This window comes from Megalops cyprinoides, chromosome 2 (assembly GCF_013368585.1).
Source record: "Megalops cyprinoides isolate fMegCyp1 chromosome 2, fMegCyp1.pri, whole genome shotgun sequence".
In the NCBI taxonomy this organism is placed as follows: Eukaryota; Metazoa; Chordata; class Actinopteri; order Elopiformes; family Megalopidae; genus Megalops; species Megalops cyprinoides.
The window spans coordinates 31,468,386-31,490,754 of NC_050584.1; the positions used below are offsets into that span (position 1 = coordinate 31,468,386).

Here is a 22,369-nt window from a genome sequence, read left to right on the forward strand (position 1 = left end):
GTTCTGATCATACATTAAGTCACCTTTGTCTTTGGCACCACTATGAAAATGTACATTGTTTACCCATTGATCAGATATCCCTCAGAAAGGAATGTTCCTTTCCTCAATTCTGAAAAGATCTTTTCCGTGAGCAACAGATGCCTGCCACTAATCCTCCATTCCCCTGATGCTGTATTTCCTCCAGGCTTCCTTGATGCACTGCGACAGATAATACATCTCTCTCACGTAGAAATGTTCTTCATGAACACAGGGCACATGTCATAACATTATGATACCCTTTTGATTTACACTGTATGAGCAAAATACAAGTGAAGCCTAAGACTGGAATAACGTCCCCACCTGATGGTATGAAAAGTAAGACAACAGCATTATTGCTTCAGAGTGACTGATGACTCTTTCCAGTGACACAGTACAAAGAACAGCTTGGGCTTTATTGTTTTCCCTGTTTACCCATGTTAAAATAAAGCCCCAGAAATATCTGGGAACAGCTTTGATTTTTGCTTGCTTTTGTCCTGATCATAAGTGAGATCATGTGATAACCAGAAAGGTTCACAAGTGGATGTAAGCACAACATCAGAAGGAAACCAGCTCTGCTGGGTTCAGAGTGGATAAAGCGATAGCATTTTTGTTCGTATATCCAGTCAACTTCCACTAGCTACTTTATGACAGCTTTTACCGTATAATTGCATGGCACAGCAATGCTATCAAAACAAAAGGCTTTATAAACTTGCTGCACACATGGAATCCTTGCTGACTAACTTCCCAAGTTACAGTGTAACCATGTGACAGTGGCTATGACTAAACAAATATGCCCAAAGGTAGCTCATCCCATTCAGCATCTTATGAATTAAAGGACACCCAGGCATTCTCATATCACTGTGCGTCTCTGGGGGAAATCCCAGCTGAATCAGCAAATAAACACACTCACAAGAAGCATCAAACTATCAACTTGCTCCAGACCAGGAAGAATAGGAGGAGAAAATAATTAGTTTCATTCATCAAGAAATGACAGGACACCACTTAATCCACAGGAACCAACACTCTATGAAATCCATGCATACTGCACTGAGATGCTTGCAAATGTGGTGTCCACTTCTTAAGGCAGTGATTCCTTGGTCTTTGTTAAGCCAGTCACAGAGCAAAGAAAAAGTTATAATTGTTTTTGGAACATATGCAGTAATCCACTCTGGACAATGAATGAGTCATAGGGCCTGGCCCAAAGGAGTGCTTTTAAAGAGGAGGCCTGTTTAAAATTAGAGTTCTGAAATTATGGAACTGTAGCATGTGCTGGGTCTCTACAGATGGGTCAAAGAAACACGCACACTGCCACCACATCTCATCAGCCACTTCTGTCCAACCTCTGTTTTTCTCTTGGTGCTACAGCATTTGTCATTGCCATTGTGTCATTCTTCTTCATTCTTTTTCTGAGGCTGCTTCTTATTATGCTTCTGCAGGAAACACCTTGCAAAAATAATCCGTTACATTGTCCAAAGGTTGAAAGCTTACACTGAAGGCATAAATGTTCTCTGACCAGACAACTGGACTGCAGCTTGAAGGTCCCTCACTTTTTCTCTAAAGCAGAGATGTATCATGTGTAGCTGAATTTCCTTACTCAGCATTCCCTCACTGACTTTTAACGATAACACTAGCAAACCTGTAATCACTATTACTGCGGTCAAATCTGTGCTAAAGTCATTGTTCTGGCTAGACATAATCAACCTCTGCTGTATTTTCAGCCACTGCCATTCACATTCAACTTTTGCAATGGGCTGATGCCACTAGGTTTATAGTGTGTCATCCTTTCTGGCAAAGGCAGGTCAGGTCATGATAACACCAAAGGTAACTGATATTAAGTTAATAAGGTACAAATTAAGTCATACAGGAGCAAGAGATGCGTCACTGAAGCAGCTACAACACTACACAGTCTAAGAACAGAAAAAGAACACTTACAAGAAGGAAGGACACATCTCTGCCATAGCTAACAAGGCTACAGAAATAACCTTCTTCCTCTGGTCAGTTGAACAGAGTGCATTTACTCTTCTCTGTTTAGATGAGAACACAGTTCTGTCACTCACTCTCAGCACTTTAAGTAGTCATATGCTACTCACATTGTCACTGAGGGTCAAAGGGCTCCTTCAACAATAGACCATGCCACATGGTGACAGAGTTATCTGTCCCTTGGCCCTTACAGCTGCTGACGATACCACTATGATTCTGGAGTTCACCTTCAGAGACTGAACTCTGAAGAAATTCTGTATGCTCTGTAAATCACTGTAAATTTCACTTGTTAACTGTACAGAGCTTTCATTTGTAGTTCTACTAAGTAGTAAGTCCTCCTAATACGTTACTTCTGTGCAAACCAGAGACTCCATGCAGTATCTCAGAGATACATTTTCAGTTGCTTTGGATAAACCTACTTGCAACAGAGATATGAAAAGAAAGAAGTCTCAGATCAAGTTTACAAACTTTGTGAAATACATTCATTCAGCTGCATCATTACCAAATCACTGACCCTTCCTCTCTGGAGTATATCCTTTTCTGTACACAAAAGATCTGTTTTTTCCCCCTCACAAAACAGATGATGTGTAGCTTCCGGAAATCCAGGAAGCAGAGGGGAACTTTCCATTCTGCAGCCCCATGCTTCTGAGTCCAGCTTTCGGGCAGAAAGAGAAAGACTCTACTCTGCCTGAGCCATCAGAAAGAGGGGACAATCTTCTGCAAGGGCAAAAATACACACACACACACACACACACACACACACACACACACACACACACACACACACATACACATACTCATTCTCTCACACAAACCCTCTCTCATACTCCCTCTCTCTCACACACACACCTCACACAAACTCTCTCTTTCTCCTATTTACATACATTGTTTCTCTCTCTCACAGTCTCTAACACTCTCTCAACTTGTAGACATGGTAACCCACAACATCAAAGCATAAAAAAAACGAAACACATTTCTGGATATTAATTTAAAATAGAAAAACTAAAATACCTTGATTGCTTAAGTTTACACACCCTTTATAATGGGAGTTGTAGCCTAATTGTGCTCAGGTCTAACCATTCACCATCAAAATCATGGCCAAAGCAATTGAAGTGATTCTTATTAGCTCAGGATAAAATCAGCTGCTCCTGTAGGTGTTCTCAGCAGGCTTTCTTCTTTCATATTGCATGCCAGTGTAAGGAAACAACTATGGGCAACAAGGAGCAACCAAAACACCTCTGAGGTCGAACTGTTGAAAGGTACAGATCAGGAGAGGGGGAAGAATGTCACCTTTCAGCATGACAATGACCCAAAGTACACACAAAGTACCAAATCTAGGAATGGCTGAAAAAAAGGAAGGTCAGTGTCCTGGAAAGAGCCCTGACCTTAACCTCACTGAAGATCTATGGACTGACATGAAGACAGCAGTTCATAAGTGGTCTCCACACAATTTAAGTGAGCTCAAACTCTACTGCAAAGAGGAAATTGCAAAATCTAGATGTGAGAAATTGGTAGAGACTTATCCAAACAGACTCACTGCAGTTATCAAAGCAAAAGGTGCTTCCACCAAGTATTAATTTAAGGATGTGCAGACTTATGAAACAAAGACATTCAAAGTTTTCCATTTTTAACACTTTTTTGGAAAAACAGACATTTGATTTTTCCACTTAGATATTGTTGGCTACAATTTATAAATACATTTTTAGAAAGTCTGGCTTCCTTTGCCTTGATGTCAGCCTTTAAGACACTACAAAAGTGCTCATGGCCACACACACAGGAACATACACACATAGACACACATGTTCAGCTTGCACAATTTCAGCTGCACTTTCGTGAAGTAATATAATACTTATAATAATATAATATATACCCACAGAGAAATGTGCAAAGAGGAAGAGGAGGGGGTTAAGCTGGATGGTGTGGATGTCAGCTGGCATTAATCACAGTGGGAACAGGCTCACCCATGGGCCCCTCTGCATCATCCAGGACAATATCACTCTTAGAACAACAACATCTTAGAGCGTAACATGTGACATGTAACATGAGGTTCTGTTGTAGTATATGTTTGCTTTATACCAACTGCTTTAGAATGAAAAACAACCATTAAACTGCCCTTGCAAGTTACCCACTGGCATATAAATGCTAAAATAAGAAAAGGAGGAAAACAACACACTGGGGAAAGATACTATTTCCAGCATTATTACCAGCTATTAAAACGTTTTAAAACGTTAAGAGTTTTCCATGCCCTCTATATGGCTACTGAGTAAATGTGCTTTGAAGCACCAAGGTGTCCACTGTGCAATTTAGGTTTCCCTGAACAAGAGAGAGGTTCTCATGCTGCTTATAATCACATTTTATCCAGAAAAGCACCTCTGCATTATGTAAGGCAAACACAACTGCATCTAATTCCAAATATGGTTGTCAGAGATCTGTTTGAATGGTTGTAAGTGATCCACTTGAGCGGTGGGTGTCATAAATAAGGCCACCCTTTTGAATCATGCTTTGCGGTTAGACACAAGACTAGGCCACTGTCACAACTACTTCACATGACAGACTCTGGGAGGAGCGCAGTGGTCCCCTAAAGTGATGTCCTCATCCCTTGTCTGCCTTGTGTGTTGGTCAATGATTTCCAAAAGGAATCATCCACATCCACAGGCAGACATAGCACTTTTTACTGTTCTGTTTCCACTGCAGCTAACTGGTGACAGCACCAATGGCACACAGAGACAGTAGGAGCACAGCATGTAAGGTCTATGCATTCCATCAAACCTGCATATCCAAACAACTTGCACTGCAGGTGAATGCCAAGTAAGCGAAAGACAACGGCGAAGATCTGTTCAGAATGGGGGGGCAGGTCATAACCAAGTTTGCAGGGCCACAAAAAACAAATGCAGCACCTGGAGATACTATTTTGCAGATTCTACAAATCCTCCATGATCAGTTATAGAAAACTCACCACACAGCCACTAACACCAAGCCTGAAGACTTGATCTGGTGTGATGGGCACGGCAGAGGTGCGCTGGGGCCATCCAAGGTCAGAGCTGCTGACCCCCTGAGGACCACAGACCCAGAGGTGAACACCATTTGTTATAGGTAAAATGGCATTTGAAACGTTCAGACTCTTGATTTTGTCTTTCCCAGCGTAGTGGGCAGGAGGGGACGTGGCCCGTGTGATAATGAGCCAGCCGGTGTCTTGGCATGGTGGGCCTGGCTCTCTTTCTTGCGGATTACCGCTCTTCCTGTGTGACCGTTGTGCCCTGATCCCTCTGCTTCCACTCCACTCTCACATGGCTGAGGTATCCTGGGCACCCACAAAGGCACGCGACAGATGGAAACAATGCCCAAGTCTGAGACAAGATGAACGGCAAAGCCAACGCTGGAAACATTCACGTGAAAGTCATGCAAGACACAACAACGACAATTCAGCTTGCAACACTGTAAATCTGTTATCAGTGGACTGCACCCTATAGCTGTTCATTTGGTGCACGCCTATCTTGAATGTGCTGGCTTCACAAATAACACCGACAACATAAGGGTCCACAGGACTGGGGGTCCCTTTCATGATCTGGCTATGCTGGAGATCTAGCCCAATAAGGGTCTCTGCGGCAGCTGCAGATGGTGCTCAGCTCTTGTGAAAATGTCCAACATCTGCTCTTCCGTACGGACGGTCTCCCGGGCCCACAAAAAGTCATTCTCTCCTGTAAAGGGGAGGAATGAGACAATGTTGTTCTGCCTTATTATTTTTATTACACTGAGTGACCCTAAATCTCAGGCGGCTGCCATGGCAGCTCCACTGAGCAACTGGTCTGACTTCCAGAGGGCTGTGCTGGGAACAGAACAATGGCTGCCCACTCCAGCCACGGCAGCTTTGTCAACAGAGCCTTGGAACGGGAGGGCAGATCCTAGTGCATGCCAATACCACACAATGGTGAACCTTCACTCGGACAGGAGGTAGTGTCATCTGTTAAGGTATTCAGTGAGTGTCTTTTTTATGTTAATTATTAAAATTAGCTTGCTATTTCAATATGCTGATTCACGTTCTCCCAAGGTTCAACTCTACTTCTACATTGATTCTCCAGCTTTAGCTAATGAATGAGAAGAGATTTTTTTAAGCTAAGGAATGAGAACAGTTTTTTTTTTTTTAACATCCACCCACTTCAAAACAGCACAAAAGACGAGGTCCTTCTGCTAGTATCTATAGCTAATTAATACCACAGGAAGAAAAAGCAGGGATGTGCTTTCACTAAAGGAAACTATCAATTGTGGATATGAATAAAAACAAATATAAATATACCATTTAGTGCTATGAAAACTGCAGTTATTGGTACCCTACACATATGTTGCTCCAGGCCCAACCCTGAACATATACTAACAAAGTGTCTGGTGCCAGTTCAACATTTGGCCACTTCTACCTCAAGCATCTATATTTCAGCCTCCTAACTTTCAAAAGCTTCCCTGACTTTCTTATAGCAAAACATATAAGACATATATTTAAAAAGATTTTTCTTCATCCCATACAGGTATTGGAAAACCTCAAATATACAATGTGATCAGTGAGAACAACTGGCCAATATTTTACCTATTAGGCCTACTCAGCGTTAACGAATCACTGTGACTGACAAAAATGAAGACATGATGGGACAGATCAACATAATACAGGTGAATCAACACAGCTTTTCAGGTTTTGTGCTTGCATTTGTTAACAAAGTAACAAAATAACCAATTTTCAACATGTAGTAACAAACTGGCAGCTTGCACAGAAATGTAATGTAATTTTTTACCCCAAGAAGGTAGGTCTGTCAGTGGCTTTCATATTGTAGCTTTTCTCTGCATGCTCTGCACCATCAAATTATATGAGGAGAGCAATTTGTCTTTCTGGGGTGAAAAAGAGTAGTAAAACAGCTCTTTTTGCTTGATGAATTGCCAGTATCTCCACTGGCTCCATCTTGTCCTCACTTGCACAGACAGAGTATAGTCTGAGTAGCTGAAATGCCATCTCTACTCTTGGAGGGACACTCCGACAGTGCTTGTACCTTTGGAGAGCTCACTCCTGGAGGGGTCTGCTCTTCCAGAGAGTTCACTGCTGGTCAGGCTTTGGGCAACCATTTTAGCACAGAATTGTCACTATATGTCACAAGCAGGATGCCTGCAATTGTCAGTAAGTTACAGAAATATAAATGCTTAATGCAATAAGTCACAGAAATGTGTAAGCTTAAGACAATTCTGACAACAACAAAAACATCAAACATCAACATAAAAAAAACATTTTTTATATGGAAAAATGTCTTTCCCTTTTCTGAAGCAGCATGTTATGCAATAAAATTTGATATGGCAACATGTGATGATGTCTCTAGAACAAATAAGATATCCCAATCCAAATACCAATTCACACAGCTATTACAGCGAGATGTTTGATGCTGTGCTCTGCTGGCTTTCAAACAACCTGGCAAGAGACGATAAAGTCATATAGGTTTTGATTTAGGGCTGACTGTCATTTTCATGAAAGGGAAGAGAGATTGTTGAGTGAAGATTGTCAATGAGGAACTTTACCCCTGTGCCTACCTAACTAAAACTAAGCACTAAAATGCTTTTTAACTTGCAAACCTTTACAAAAACATTTAAAAAATCCATATGCAACTTGTGTTCCTATTTAGTATTTAGCACAAGCTCATCACAGTACCCCTAGTTACTTTGCTACTTCTTGGAAACAGCATTTTCTTTTAGCCCCATTTTTGTTTTTGTTTTTTTCCCCCCACACTTGCAGTTCAAAGCAAGTTGCATGTGCTCGTCTCCAACAATAACAAGTAATTGGCTGTGCAGTCAAGCATGAGCTCACAGGGATCAGCAATATCCTTCGGCGAGAAAAGAAAGACTATTCTCTGTGTTTGTTACTGCCATTTGGTAGGAAACCAGCGATGCTATTTCTACTTCTTTTCCAAGACATGTTTTATCCTTAGAATTTGGACTTTTGTAAAGTTGGCTTGTTTTATATTGCACATTTGAGATGACTACATTTCAGCTGTGAGGATCAGGATTGCACTGGCTTACATGGAGTCTGCAGTTTGTATGTACAGCTGCCAGGAAACTGATATAATGACTGGTGTGCTGTAGGGATAATGTCATGTATAGAGTATGTTATTTTAGCTTTTCACAGCACAGCTTGTTCAGCTGCAGCACACGCTAACTGCCTTTGCATCCAAGCTTACATGTCCTGCTTCACACTGCAAACAGGAAATGGTGCCCTGCAACTACCACTGTTCTCATAGCACACACTGACCACTCCTTCTCTTAAAGAGGACACACACTTCAGACACACAGCCTCTGCTGAACAATAATTGTGTACTGGATTAAGAGGGAGACCAAAATCTCCCCAAGAACAATCATAAGTGGCACATTTACTGGTGAAGGAAGTCTCTGCACTCTATCGGCTTACCTGAGTTTGAACCTTTGCCACCTGCTGAGTGTTGCTTCAGCTTTATCCGCCTGTAGGATTCACTGGCACCTTTTTTCTTCTGGTCTTTGGGAAATTCTAAAATGTTACCTGTTATTCAATTTATACAAATAGAAAAATGGGGCTTTGTGTACAAAGGTCCTGTCAAGACCTACATAGCAGAGATTCAGCTGTTCATACAGACTGCATGTCTTTGAATGCTGGTTGAAAATACCATTACAAAAGATATGATATATATACCATATCTGTAAGATCAGGAAATAAATGTTCTCTGCCTGCGCTATCCTGTCCCTGACTCCTATTTCCGTGTCTGAGCCAAAATCAGGCTCGGAGGCCGCGCACGCTACAATATGAACACACTCTATGCGTCTGAGAAAACACTCCACGGTGATGATGATAAACAGTATGTAAAAACTCCTCCTCTGCACATGCTAGAGACAACGGATAAAAACATGCACTTTGTTTCCACACTACTCAAGACAATGGTCAACATTGTCTGTTCCCAGCACACAAACTCATGTGCAGGGCTACAGAGGAACACAGGGCTACAGGAATAAATTTCTCTTTGAACTACACAATAATAGACAACTTACATCCTGCTTCTTTGTTTTGCACAAAACACATCTCATTCAAATGTCAGTCATTTTCTACTTAGCCAATTAGACACTTTTTCATAAAGCTCTTACAAAGTTGGTGAAGAAAAAACCTTGAAAATGTACAAAGGAATTTTTTTCTTTCTTTTTTCTACAGTGAGAGTGAGCTACTGTATTCTAATGATAACATATACAATGCTGGTTGGTTGTTCCCGAGAATACCATCATGCCCATTGGGAATAAATCTCTCAGGCATGTCTCTGGGCCCCACGGCCACAGCGCAGACTGTCTCATTTGTATTCTGGTCTAGCTTTCCAAACAACATTCCTCCCAGCCCTTCACAGGAGTCCACATTCTAATCAATAGGTACAAGGTTAGCTGTGCATTTCAGACAACCTCCATTCATACATACATAGGCACAAAGCACTGTTTAATGGGTGGTTTTGGGTTCTACACTGTGAGGAATAATAAATCCCTGAACCAACCAACCCATCACTATGAGGCCTTTCACAAATGGTATTCAAACTCCACCACTTTGAGGAAGATCACATGAGTGTGAAGTAGTATGGGTAATTTTTTTGGTTTCACATTGGATAACTGCTACCCATTTGCTGCTCTTGAGATACCTGACATATTGGATTCAACTACACTGTGTGGTCAGCTTGTGTGTTAAGTTGCAAAATAGGACTGTCAAAATCCAATAATGGAAAAATCACAGCTGGATCATGATTTGTGTATATTCACACCAGCACAGTGCTATTAGATAACATTATAACCTACACAGCAAGTGATAAATGTCGGGAAATGTTGCACAATAATGAATTAGGCTAGCTTACAACTAAACATGCACAGGGTGGTCATAAAGTCCCAATCTATTTCACTGAAAATGCCTATTTCACAAGTCCAAGAATGAACTCCAAAGTCTGAATAATTTGAGACTTTACGATTTATGAACATAAATTCTAAACTAATTATCCTAGCAAAGCTTCAAGCAATTACCTACTTTTTTCTGACACAAAATCTGCCAGTAATACGTCAGTATTGCGTAAGTACAACTGAGGGGGCATGTTCTGCAACTACCTCCCCCATAATTTGTTTGGAGGACTTCAGTTTGTAGTTGCACTTTCAGGGATGATCATGAAAAATATTGGAATTTTAACAATGCTAATAAAACAACCAGGTTTTCCATGCTGACCCAGACAGATATTGAATAATGCTGATTAACACAATCAAAATGGTGGAGGTGTGGGCTACATGACAGTGGCAGAAATGGTACAAGACAATATACAGAAGAGGCTGGCAATCTTGAATAACTGGTCTTGTTTATCTGAACAAAGCAGAACAATGAATGTGCAAGGGATAGATACATGGGAAAACAATTCTTGTTACTTGCAAGGCCTGCTGCTTCTGCTCAAGAGAGTCGAGCAGAAACACATTTCAATCAGTCAGGTTGTCTTCAAGCATTCAGTTGATATGATGCATTCACTGTTACACTGTGACAAAAATACACAGAAATGACCGATTATTCACCAAGTTTGCTCATGTCTTCCATATCCAGATGTATGCTCCTATTTATCAATTTGAGGTCTCAGTCAAATGTTTGAACAGTACAAATAGGCTATTCAGTCTCTAAGCTCCCCCAGAACTGAACTCTACCTGTATGTGCCGTTTTTGTTACTGTTGCTGAATACTTAAAACAGAAATAAACAGCAGTGTAAGAAATTTTTTCATTCTTATTTGACTTTGAAGCTGGGGTTATTTCATGGGGGGGGAGTGACAGTCAGCCATATTTCAGAAACCAAGAAAATGTACCCCCTGCTGTGACAAGATGACAGTTTGCAATGCGAAGTCAGCGTTTTAACTGTTTCTCTTCACGGTAACAAGCAAGATCTGGAGCCCCTCATTCGTACCAGAGTAAACTATGTGTGCTAACTCACACAGGAGAAGTATCACAGGATTCTCAGCCCTGACCCCCATCCTGCTGCTCACTCCAGCATCTGCCTATCTTATATGGGATTTTTTGATGCTACCAGTTTCTCAGTGTAATCCAAGCAGGTTACCATTTCACTCTGGCAGCTCGAGTGAAGATGTGGGAGAGGGGGGAGACGGATTTATGTAAGTAACATGTACCTAGTATGTCATACCGGGGTGAAGGAACTGGCAAGAGTAAAGAGAACTGTCTGGGATGAAGGCTGAAAAGGAGGAGGTATGGCATGCTCTAGAAGTTTGGTGCAAATCTGCAGAACAAACAAAATAATATTAACTACCGAGCATCACCTCATCCCTGCAGAGCCTCTCTTTACCTGAAAACACCAGGGAGCAGCGTTTCTTCACACGAGAAGAGAATTCGTAATACACACTTTCTTTTCTTGACTGAATACCATTCAAGGTCTTCATGCAGCATAGCTGAAGATCTGGTGTAAATCAAGTGGGTTTTCTATTCTAATATCCACATTCTAGTAATCTGAAAGGGCCAAGTAGCTACAATACCAGTACTCCCCAGACAACTCAGTTCTAAACTCAGCTTCTATGGCATTCACATTAGTACACACAAAATATGGGTGCAGTGATTGGCTTCTCTACTTTTTTATCAAGGAAAGTGTATGAACTCAACTCAGAGATGCATCCTGAACGGCTGATGCCCAGGGCAAGAAGACAAGGCTCAGCCTGACCAAAACTTCAGTCACAGGGTACAGCATTATAACATAATAACCCAAAATTTCCCAAAGATTGTGCAGAAAATATTTCACTTATTCTCTACAGCATGAGGCAGCCAAGCACAATGACAATATTCTTTCACAGAGCAGAGACACCCTGCAGAGCAGCAGGGATTGGGACCTACCTCAACAACAGATCTGGGAGGTAGCAATGTTTCTTGTACTGATGTGACTAAATGACTGTGATGAAGCCAGTAAAAAAGACTTGCTAGTCTTGTCTACAGTTCAAATGACCAATCTGTTTTCATATCACCTTAGAAACTGAATGCAATAACTCAATATTACTCTCACCTCCTATACTGCCTCATGTGTTAAGTAATGCCAATGAGTCTACAAAACCCTGCAACATTCCTTGAACTAATGACGCACGTAACTCCTGCTGTTAAAAAGGTCACAGCTTTCAAAGGATTTTGAATTATTTAAGATACCCCACCCAGTGCATCAAAAGATGTTTCATCAAATTTTATTACAATCGGTCTTTAGTGTGTTAGGTTTGAATATTATTACGTCTCCCATTTCAAAAACAGTCCTCTCCCCCTACCCCCTGCAGCGAACCACCCAGCTCCTAATTTGAACACAGCAGATTTCAGCACAAAGCGGTTCAGTGAGGGTAGCTCCCATCCCATAAATTTAGTTAGTGTGCTGTGTACGCTGGGAATGGGGAGAGAAAGGACTGACAGATGGGAACAGACTGTGGAAGAGAAATGAGTTGTCCTCAATTCATAGCAGAAATGTGGCCCTTTGAAATGGGGGCCTGAATAATTTGAGCCATTTCCCATGCATATTGGCAGAACTGGGGATGTGTTAAAATCTTTCTTCACGGTTATTGTCTGAAAACAAATGCACAGCATATAAGTTGGCAAAGAAAACTGCCAGGATGTTTATGCTGCAAAGGGGTATTCCCATACACCTTTATGCTTATTAAGAATCCTCATACATGATACCACCAAAGAACTCAACAAAGGAAGAAAACCTGGGTCAAGGAGTCGATGATGAACATGCTCAGAATGAGACAGAAGTACATGCAGGTCAAGGTGAACTGCATCCACTGACTGCGCCTGCATAATGCTGAGCAGCACTTTGAAACTCTCTGTAGCATTGCTCCTATGAAGGAGAGGAGAAATGCTACAGCAATGCTAAATGCACACATTCCCACCATAGAAACATAAGGCCTTTCAGACACAGGCTGCTAAATCAGTCACCTGGGGATATTCAGTTTCTTACAACAGTCTACTATCCAGCCTCAGTAGGAGCTGCAATAAAAGTTAGACCTCACCTGGATACACCGTCACCTGTGCCATTTTCAATAATATCTTCAATTACAGGCCTAAAGCTGCTTCATGGACACAAGACCCAGAATGCACTGTGTTTATGAGCATTCTGCTCTGGTTTGTGGACACATGTTTTTTCACTGTTTCTACTTCAGTAATGTAACCACTTTAGGCTTGAGACTAATAAGTGGAAAACATTATACCACAGAATCCTTTGAAGCTGTATCTGCAGCCAAGCTGCTAAATCTTCAGAATGGCTTTCCTTTCTGTATAAGGAGTTTTTCAAAGCAGACTTTAGGTCTGAAAAAATGACAGTGGTGCCCACAGTATATAAACAATGCCCACAGACAAACAAAGAATAAGCATCCTAACAGGAGCGAACACTACAATGCTACAGGACATAAATGACTATGACACTAATGCCACTAGTGCTTCAGCTTGGTTTTGTTACATAACTATGCACTTGATGATTCCTCCATATGTTAAATATGGTCTGATTTATTTTAATTTCTCTTTTAATTTTGTGTTTTTCTATTCATTCATATGCTTGAAAAACACTCAAGTCAATGGGGGAGGTGGAGTCAATTTCACAAGTCGTTTGGTACACAAACAAACTGAACAGTTTTAAATTTTTACTGGTGTGCACAGCAGTTTTTTTCCACTGGAATCACAGGCATTAGAGCAGTGCTTTTGACTTATGTAACTGCACTGATGTGACAGAGAGGAGACATCCGCTGATTAATGGAGATTAGCTGTCAGGTATGCTCCACTGATAAGGGCAACTGCAGCAAGACTGGAAACACTGTATTACATTACATTACATTCATTTAGCAGGCTCTCTTATCCAGACCAACGTCCAGCGAGAAAGAACAGAAGTATATCCATTCAAGTTGAATGAGCAACAGTGTCAGACCAGGCTAACAACACTTGCAGACCAGTACGTGTGAGCATAACATCATTCAAACCCTATCACAAGTGAACTTGTGCAACCTGATGAGGCAGTCTAGAAACTAAGGGAAACCAGGTACACACACTATCATACATCAGTCACAGTACAGACAGGCATCGTGTCTGAGAGGGGCGACCCCAATCGAGATGGGACAGTCAGTTTGCCGCATGGTTGCAATTGTAGTGATCTGGGCAGTACATATGGTTTGAAGACAGACTGTAGGTATGGGGGGGCTGTCCCATTCACTGTCCTGTACACCAGCATCATGGTGTAGTGAAGTGAGGTGAGGAGGGGTGTGACTTGACTGCTTTTAGGGAGGTTGTTGTGAAGCTGCATTCTGTATTAGTTGCAGAGATGTGCTTGTCTTCCTGCTTGTGCCATCAAAGAGGGAGTTACAGTAGTCCAAGCATGAGAGGATAAGGGCCTGAACTAGGAGCTGTGTAGAATACATAGTTAGGTAGGCGCAGATCCTTTGGATGTTGTACAAAATGAATCTGTATGCCTGACTCACATTTTGACATTTACAGGACAGGCATGTTTGCTGGACTTGTTTAACTCAGGCATTATCAAAATGGCACTACTGACACTCCCCATGGCCATGTACATGAATATAAGTCTATAATAAGTCATTTTAGCAACCTGTTAGAGTGATAGGTATACAACCTGTGGACCACTGAAAAAAAGTGTACAATTAGTGAGTGAGGAAAACATAGGTCGGTTTAATACTGGACTGCATTTTAACAAGTTAACTATATCTGTTGATACAGTGATATTTTCAGCTTCATTTATAAATTAAAGCTTTTTATCAAGTGCACTTTTTGTGGACAACTTAAGCACTCCAAGTGTTGGAAATGCAAATGCCTAATTTGCAGTCAAGGGTTTTACTCCAATTCTTTCCTTGAGAGTGGATGGAGGAGCATTTATATCACACAATCTAGACATCTAGAATGTCAGTCATCAACATTTAGGCCATAGTGAAGCAGGGATGACAACACCTTACTATATGAACTGTTCCAAGTACAAGAATAAACTATGAGGCTTCAATAATTTTGTATAATTCCTTTATCAACAGAAAACAAGGCCATTGCAAGTTTCAATTCTACGGAGAAAGAAAAGGTAATACATTGTACCCAAAATGAGCACACAAGAAATCTTACATGGGGCAAATATTTCCCATAATCCAAAATTAACTGCATTTCTCTCTGCTTGCAGGGTTAAAATTTATAGAATGTCACTAGTCATACATAATTCCTCACACAACTCAACCTCACACAGAGGAGTACTCTTGTGTAATTCAATAGCAGTGATTCAAATCCCCCCCGCTCAGTCTCTGCACCACAGACCACGAAAGAAGAACTGTTATGAAAAGGCTCAGGAAATGAAGAGCCATGTGTCTCATGGTCTGCAGGTCTAACATTCAGGATTAATTAGTTATGTTCACACTTTTAAGGGTCCCATTTTTGGTGTTATCAAATGGCTGGCGCTTATCAATTTACTGGTTCTCGTCTGAGGAAATCACCAGGGGCAATACCCTGGCAGGACAGGACCCAGCAAAACCTCAAGAATACAGTTATTGGATACAGCCCCAGGGCTCAGCTGTGTGTGGATCAGCTGTAATCACACTCAAGCTATCAGGCATGCGTGTTAAGAGTTCATATATATTTCTATCCTGCATCTGACTGCATTCATGAAAAGAATTTAGCAATACAACAGCATTGGGTCTGTTCTCCAAAGCTAAGAGGGTGCCTGCAATGGAAATGTCTTGCAAAGCTGTAAAAACAAAGAGGATGTAAACATCAGCGCAGAGAAGCCTTTAAGTGGAGCACTGAATCTGAATCTCAGCCTGCTGCCTCCCAGTTACGCCCCTGTGACTGCTGAAGGCTACAAAGAGTGGTCTTTCACCAAATATCCCAAATCTTCACATTCTTATAAAATCAGAATATGTCTGTGTTATTGTTCACTTCTAAACTAATGAAAAAATGTCTACATTGCAGTCTTCTTTTGGGTGCTGCTTCCCTCTACAAAGGCACTGGCACCCTGAATGTATGTTGCTATATCACTTGATTGTTCCTCTACAGACAGACTGCAGGCACCTCACTGAATGAAAACAATTTCAGCATTTGTGGAATATGTCTCTACAAACATCAAATCAGAGATTAAGCTACAAATATTTTAAGTCACTGGGTAATATACCATATAGCATACCTATGTGGTATATTACCCAGCTGGAGCTAGCAAAAACATAAATGTACGTTTCGAATAAATAATGCCGGCATGAACAACTAGCACTCTGTACATTTAAAATGCATCCAGCAACATTCTATTAGAAAATAATAGCCATGAAAATTGCACAGTTGTACCTAGCTTTGTAAGGCCCACCAGCCTGGTGTGTGCTTCAAACATCCCGCTAAGCAATTTCTCTGCAGTTCAGTTCAAAATATTGAATCGTTCCAGAAAACATGAAACTCATCATTCATCTTTCTCCCTTAAAACAAAAACTTCACAAGTATATAAAAAATTATATTTATTGTCAGTGCACTAGGTAAAAACGCCTACAGACTTCAGTCTACAAGTAAAGTGAATGGATATGCAGCAGATATGATACCAAAAACAACTTTATTTTTTTCTAAGTTAAGACGCAACAAAATGAACCTTACTTTGCTTTCTTAACAGGTGTACACGAGCTAAATGTCGAGTCCACGCACACACAGACCCTGTATAGTATTTGTAGATGTTTTCCTGCATCATTTGCTAGGTTACTTACTGGTTTAACGCATTGATATATTTTCACTTACAAGACCCCCAATAACTGTTTCCCGTTCTAGTGTCTATAAAAGTACTGTTCGGTTATATTGTATCACTACAGCTATAAACACACTATATCCATCCATTCAATTGCAAGCAACACATCATTTGTGTTTTGACAAGCAAGGATTTAACGCATCGCTTCGACAAATCAACTGTTGATTCAGATTTTTCACTACCGAGTTTACTCTGTCTTCATACATGAAGATACCCATCGTGATAAAAACAGCCCCAAACCATTTCGCCCTGAGAATATAACTGGTCCTGCCAGAGACTGGATGATCAGTCACATTATGCGGTCTTGTTAGCTGACCATCAGTATTTTTGGACACAAAATGCTTTGAATTTACATTGTTAACAAATTGCAGTATTCTGTGTTACCGTGTACTTGAAGACTAATGTGACTACTATATTTCTTTTGTGACCTAGAATGATTAACGTTATAGCCAACTAAGACCATGGCTAGCTAGTTAAGTAGATTGGACAACAGTGAATGGTTTGTCGTTGGCTATTTACAAGCTGGACGTTAAACGTATCACCACCGAATACGCTAGACAGCTAGCTAACATTAACTTGCTAGATAACTGGAAACAAACTTATAAACCATGTGAGCTATCTCCATTTTAGAGACTAGCTAGCTAAATTACTGTCCTGGTAAGAGCCACATAGTTATCTGGCTAGCTAAGTCATCTATATTAACTAGCTTACAAGCCATTTGGCCTGGTCTCATGTCAACATGACTTATCTTATTTTTCACATCAAAGCAATGACAATGGCTAGATGTTGACTGTTCTTACACTTCTCGTTTAATTCGCACCAATTCTAACGGTTGTCATTTCTTAGATAGCTTGCAGACTAGGAAGCTAGTTTGTACTGTCTTATTTTTTCCCGTAACATTAGATTGGTAACTACTAACATTAAGAAGCCACGCTTGAAAGTCGTTTAAAATAGCTATTAACAAAAAACGACCAATGCAGAATCGTTTACTAGCTAGCAGACACCTAGCAAATAGTACACAAAAAGGTAACTGACGCTAGCCAGATAGCTAACGTTAACTAACAAAAATGTGGCCAGCTCGTTGAATGTACACACTCGGTCACTTGCTCTCCCCCTGCAAAACAGAGGAAAATCGACGTATGCACTCGTCTTACCTTGGAGCCGTTTTACAATCCCCGCATTCAAACATTAACTTTCCATGGGTCAAAGTACAAACATTTTGTTTCTGCTCCAGAATTTGAAGTTTGTGAAGCTCAAATCACCATCCTTACGCTTTTTTCACGGCGTGCTTTTGGGACTGAACGGTGCTCCCAGTTAACTGTGGAATATCAGACGCCCGTCTGTACCGTGTACTAATCAGTCATAGCAGCAGCTCCAATGCCTGCTAGCGACCAGGGAAGACGTCAGACAGGCCTGCACCAGAAATTTCATATAGGCTATAGGAAGCCTGGACTCCGCAGTGTTTTGTTACACTTTACTTCCGAGATGTTAGAGCGACCACTGCACATAATCGTTGTTAAAAGGGTAACTCACCACGTCATCAACAAAATCCCGCAAATACCTCGTAGTTTTCTTGAGAACAAAAGGCAAACCCGCAATCTGAAAGCATACGTTTTGATCCTTTAGATGGTTGCTAGACTACGGTTACCAACCAACTTTTCTGGTTTTACACGGAAGCTCAACTTGTACCGTCAGTTGTAGGACACCTCACATTATTCATCATGTTAGACACACCTTCGTTGTGCCTTTCAGGATTAGTGACGAGGCAGTTTTATCCACGTAGTAGCCAGCACTGTGGGGTGCCTAATTTTAGTTTGACGCACATACAGTCTTGAACTGATGTAAGAGAAAACCATTTTCGCTCTGGGGACCGTCACGGCACAACTTGCTTTAGGTGCACTTGTCCTTGTTATTACATGTATGGTCATACTGCAACATAGTCATTTTAAGTAGTTTGATAACAGTTTTGGAAGGTGATATGTTCGATCTGCAGAACCAGACATATCAAGCCATGACAACAGCAGACATTTCGGTCTTATTGGTCTATTTTTATTTCTCGGTATGGACAATAATCTAAAGGTTAGAAAATGATAAATATCACATGAAGTTCCATCCCGCTCAACATCGTTACCTATGTCAAAGACGTAGGAGCCTAATGTGGCTGGCTGTACTTGGGGCTGGGCCCGACTGTGTCATAAATTAATTTTTCTGGCACATTGAGGAGATGCAAAGTTCTGCAGTGTGAAAATTTTAGAAAACATTATATAAAACTGTATAAAATATAAAAACTCAGGAGAAGTAAGTAATTGAATTAGTATGGTATCATTCATAACTCATAATTTCAGGACGCTGCACTTAATTGTGGCAGATATAGCTCTGCATCCACGATTACTGATGAAATCAACCTTCTTGGCGAAATGGAGCTCATAATCAAGTTGAAAGGAGTTTCCTGTGAGGTTTTGGTAAATTTACCCCCTCTGCTGGTGTAATGAGCCTTGGTCAAAAAATACCAGGATTTTGGAATTTTCATATACAAGCAAGTATACATTCATTTATACCACGGCTTGGTTAAATACTCGTTTCTGATTGGCTGGAGGGGTGTGCATATTTTCCTAGTAAATGCACGGTAATAATGCACGGCTATGAAGTAGTTCCAGTGAAAGTGGCATTATCACCGTTCAAAATTAATACGCAAGCTCATTCAACTTTTACAACCGAACATAACGGCATTATTGTAATAACATTAGATAACGTTACAGTTAACAGCAACAACAGAGCACCATCTAGAGAGGAAACGCTGGAGCCGGGTACTGTCATCGATAGAAACAAATGCTCACCCTTCAAGATCAAGATCAAGATCAGAATTTCAAATTTTCAAAGTCTCCCACGTACCTCGTTTGATCTACCATTTTCAATGTCAAATTTTACAATAAATGGAAACGTTCAATTTAATTCAATAAATGAGTACGATGTAGCGTATAGTCACCGTTTCCACATACATACGTTTAAGATGACGGACACGAATGTAACGTTATCCACTTCACCGGCTAAGCTGTGTATAGCTGGCTATATCAGAAATTTGTAGTTAGTGGGCTAAGTTACTGTAGTTTCAGTAGCCAAAGCCTATGTCTAACTTCGGCCTATAGTATTTTTTTTAATGTATGCTAATATAGTACATTTTAAAATAATTAAATTTTAAAGTTTGGATGTGTCAAGCGAACTATATGAATGGACTATATTCTGCGCATGTGCACATAATGTACATGTATATTTTGTTCAAAAATAATAAAATAGTAGCCTAATTGAATATGAGTGCTGAATTATTTCTTTGGTAAGTAGCCGTGGTATAAGCGGAATAAACCACTTCTGGCGGTGCAGTTCTATAGGAATAATGTTGGGTGGATTGTAACGGCCCCTTGGTTTCGCCGCGGGGCCCCATCACACCACCCTGTCGTGGTTTATTTCCATAGAACTGCACCGCCAGTCGTGGCTTATTCCTTACACATTTTATAGGAGTATTAAATGATATGGGACAAAATATTTCATTTTTATTGGAAAGTATGTCCAATAGTTATTTTAGTGGACATGATTTCCACCTTTACATTGATGTAAACTGACTCTTCCTATTACAACAGCAATCTCTTTTGAAATTGGATAATTCATAATAATTTGGTCTGGTTATAAACCACTCTGGAGTCACTCCATATGAAGTCAGATCACAACTAACCTCCTTTATTGTGATTTAAATGTAAATGCTAATAAATTTTATGGCTATAGTCAAAGTGATAATTGTGACTATTTTGGATGCAAATTAATACATTATCAGGATATAGATTATGCTTTGAACTGTCAGATGTTTTTATTGGCCATCCATGTATTCTGTGTTTGGAATCCATTTTTATCTTACCATTGACATAAGGTGAGGTGGTGGAGTGGCTCTTTACCCAACATACACTGCAGTTTTGCTGTTATGCTTCAGGTGAGAAGACAGGAATAAGCTGAAAACTTGCTGGAGAGCACTCCCGTGTTTGTCTATGCTGTGATGGCATTTTACACTGTGAAGAAGTTGGCCACCACTTGTCATAAAACTGAGCAGAAAGAACAAAGCCCCCCCCTCCAAGAAAACCAATAAATTAGTTTACAAACAAAAAACAAAACAAAGCCTGAACAAACAGTCAGCAGAAATAAAATGAGCTCTTGCACTCTGCAACCACACACCTGTAGTCAATAGTCCTTTAATTAGGCAGGTGTGGCTTGTTAACCAATGGTTCACAAAGACAAAAAAACAGGCAAACAAATAACAGTTAACAGATTTGGATGTCGTTAATGAAATAAGATCTGCTGTTAGTAGGATTTAAATGGACAGAAGAAACAGGGCCATTAAACATTTAACAATTTAAACAATTAACACTAACAATTAATATTGTTTCTAGGGGAGGTGTATCCTTCACATACACATTATAAAGGACCCAACAATAATATCTTTAATTATAACATTAATCTAATTCCTAATAGATGTTTTGCTACTCTTGTACTTTTTCTCTCTTTATGCAACCCATGCACTACAATGAGTGGGTGCATTTTTCTTTAATTTACTAAAATTCTTTACAGGCCTTTGGAATATACAAACAGGAATATTAAACATGATGATGCAGTTCTTGAATTCAATTGGTTGAGGTGTCAATTGAGGTGAAGTGAGTGTAAACAATCACTTTTAATGATTAATCTTGTTCAACTATAATATAATAGAATATGAATCCAAATTATTGACTTGTGCATATGACTGAAATATTTCAATAGAAAATGTAATGACACTCAAAGGTTCAAAATGTACCCATTCAAAGGCTAATAGACATTCTAAAATTGGAAGAGTTAATATCACACTTTGAATGCAATGGCAAAAACAACAGAACTAAAAGAAAAAACTAAGAAAAACTAGTATTAGGAAAGAAAGACAAAGAAATCGCATTTACTAAAACACCAATCCAAAGTAAGGTTCTAGCAGAATGATATAAAAGCATATAATACATAAAAAGTATGTGAAACACTTTGAGTGGCCTATATGTGATGCTACAATGGATAATGCATTCGAGAGATGCATCAAAAAAGGATAACAGGATTTTGCACCACTACACACCAAGGTGAACTGGAATGCCCCATAACAATAAAGAACACAAAATCAAACTCTTTCTAATGTAATTCTGACATATACAAGCGGACAATACCTTCTAAAATAAATGGAAAAATTAAACATAAATTGGAAAAGCATTATTTTCAACAAAATAATATAAAGCAGATATGAATTGTCAACTGATATCAAAACCACATAAAGATCTAATGAACCAAAAAAAAAAACAGAAAATCATGCTTCGTTAAACATATATTAATATCATGCTAAAAATGTGCAGGAAACCCATGCTGGAGAAAAATGTGAGAATAATGAGGCTAACCAGGAGGTGGTGGTTGTGTGTAGGGAGGTGTGCATGGGTACAGGATATACAGAGGTGGAAAACCCCGGCATCAGTAAGTAAAAGTCTTGCCGCGTGATTGTTCCACCCATGCACTACACCAGCTGAATTTAGTTTAGC

The 22,369-nt window shown here is 40.1% G+C and overlaps 1 protein-coding gene across 11 annotated transcripts in view; it reads right to left on the reverse strand.

The window, feature by feature from the left end:
• Positions 1-18,399, reverse strand: part of LOC118769098 (ecotropic viral integration site 5 protein homolog) — a 55,245-nt gene extending 36,846 nt beyond the window's left edge. For 8 of the 11 annotated variants that reach the window (XM_036516153.1, XM_036516147.1, XM_036516132.1 and 5 more), the window contains exon 1: positions 17,936-18,109. The gene's annotated coding sequence lies outside the window, so the exon portion shown is untranslated. Of the gene's footprint in view, positions 1-17,935; positions 18,110-18,314 lie in introns of those variants that run through there. The other 3 variants (XM_036516198.1, XM_036516191.1, XM_036516183.1) reach the window with 1 other exon arrangement.
• Positions 18,400-22,369: the final 3,970 nt, after the last annotated feature.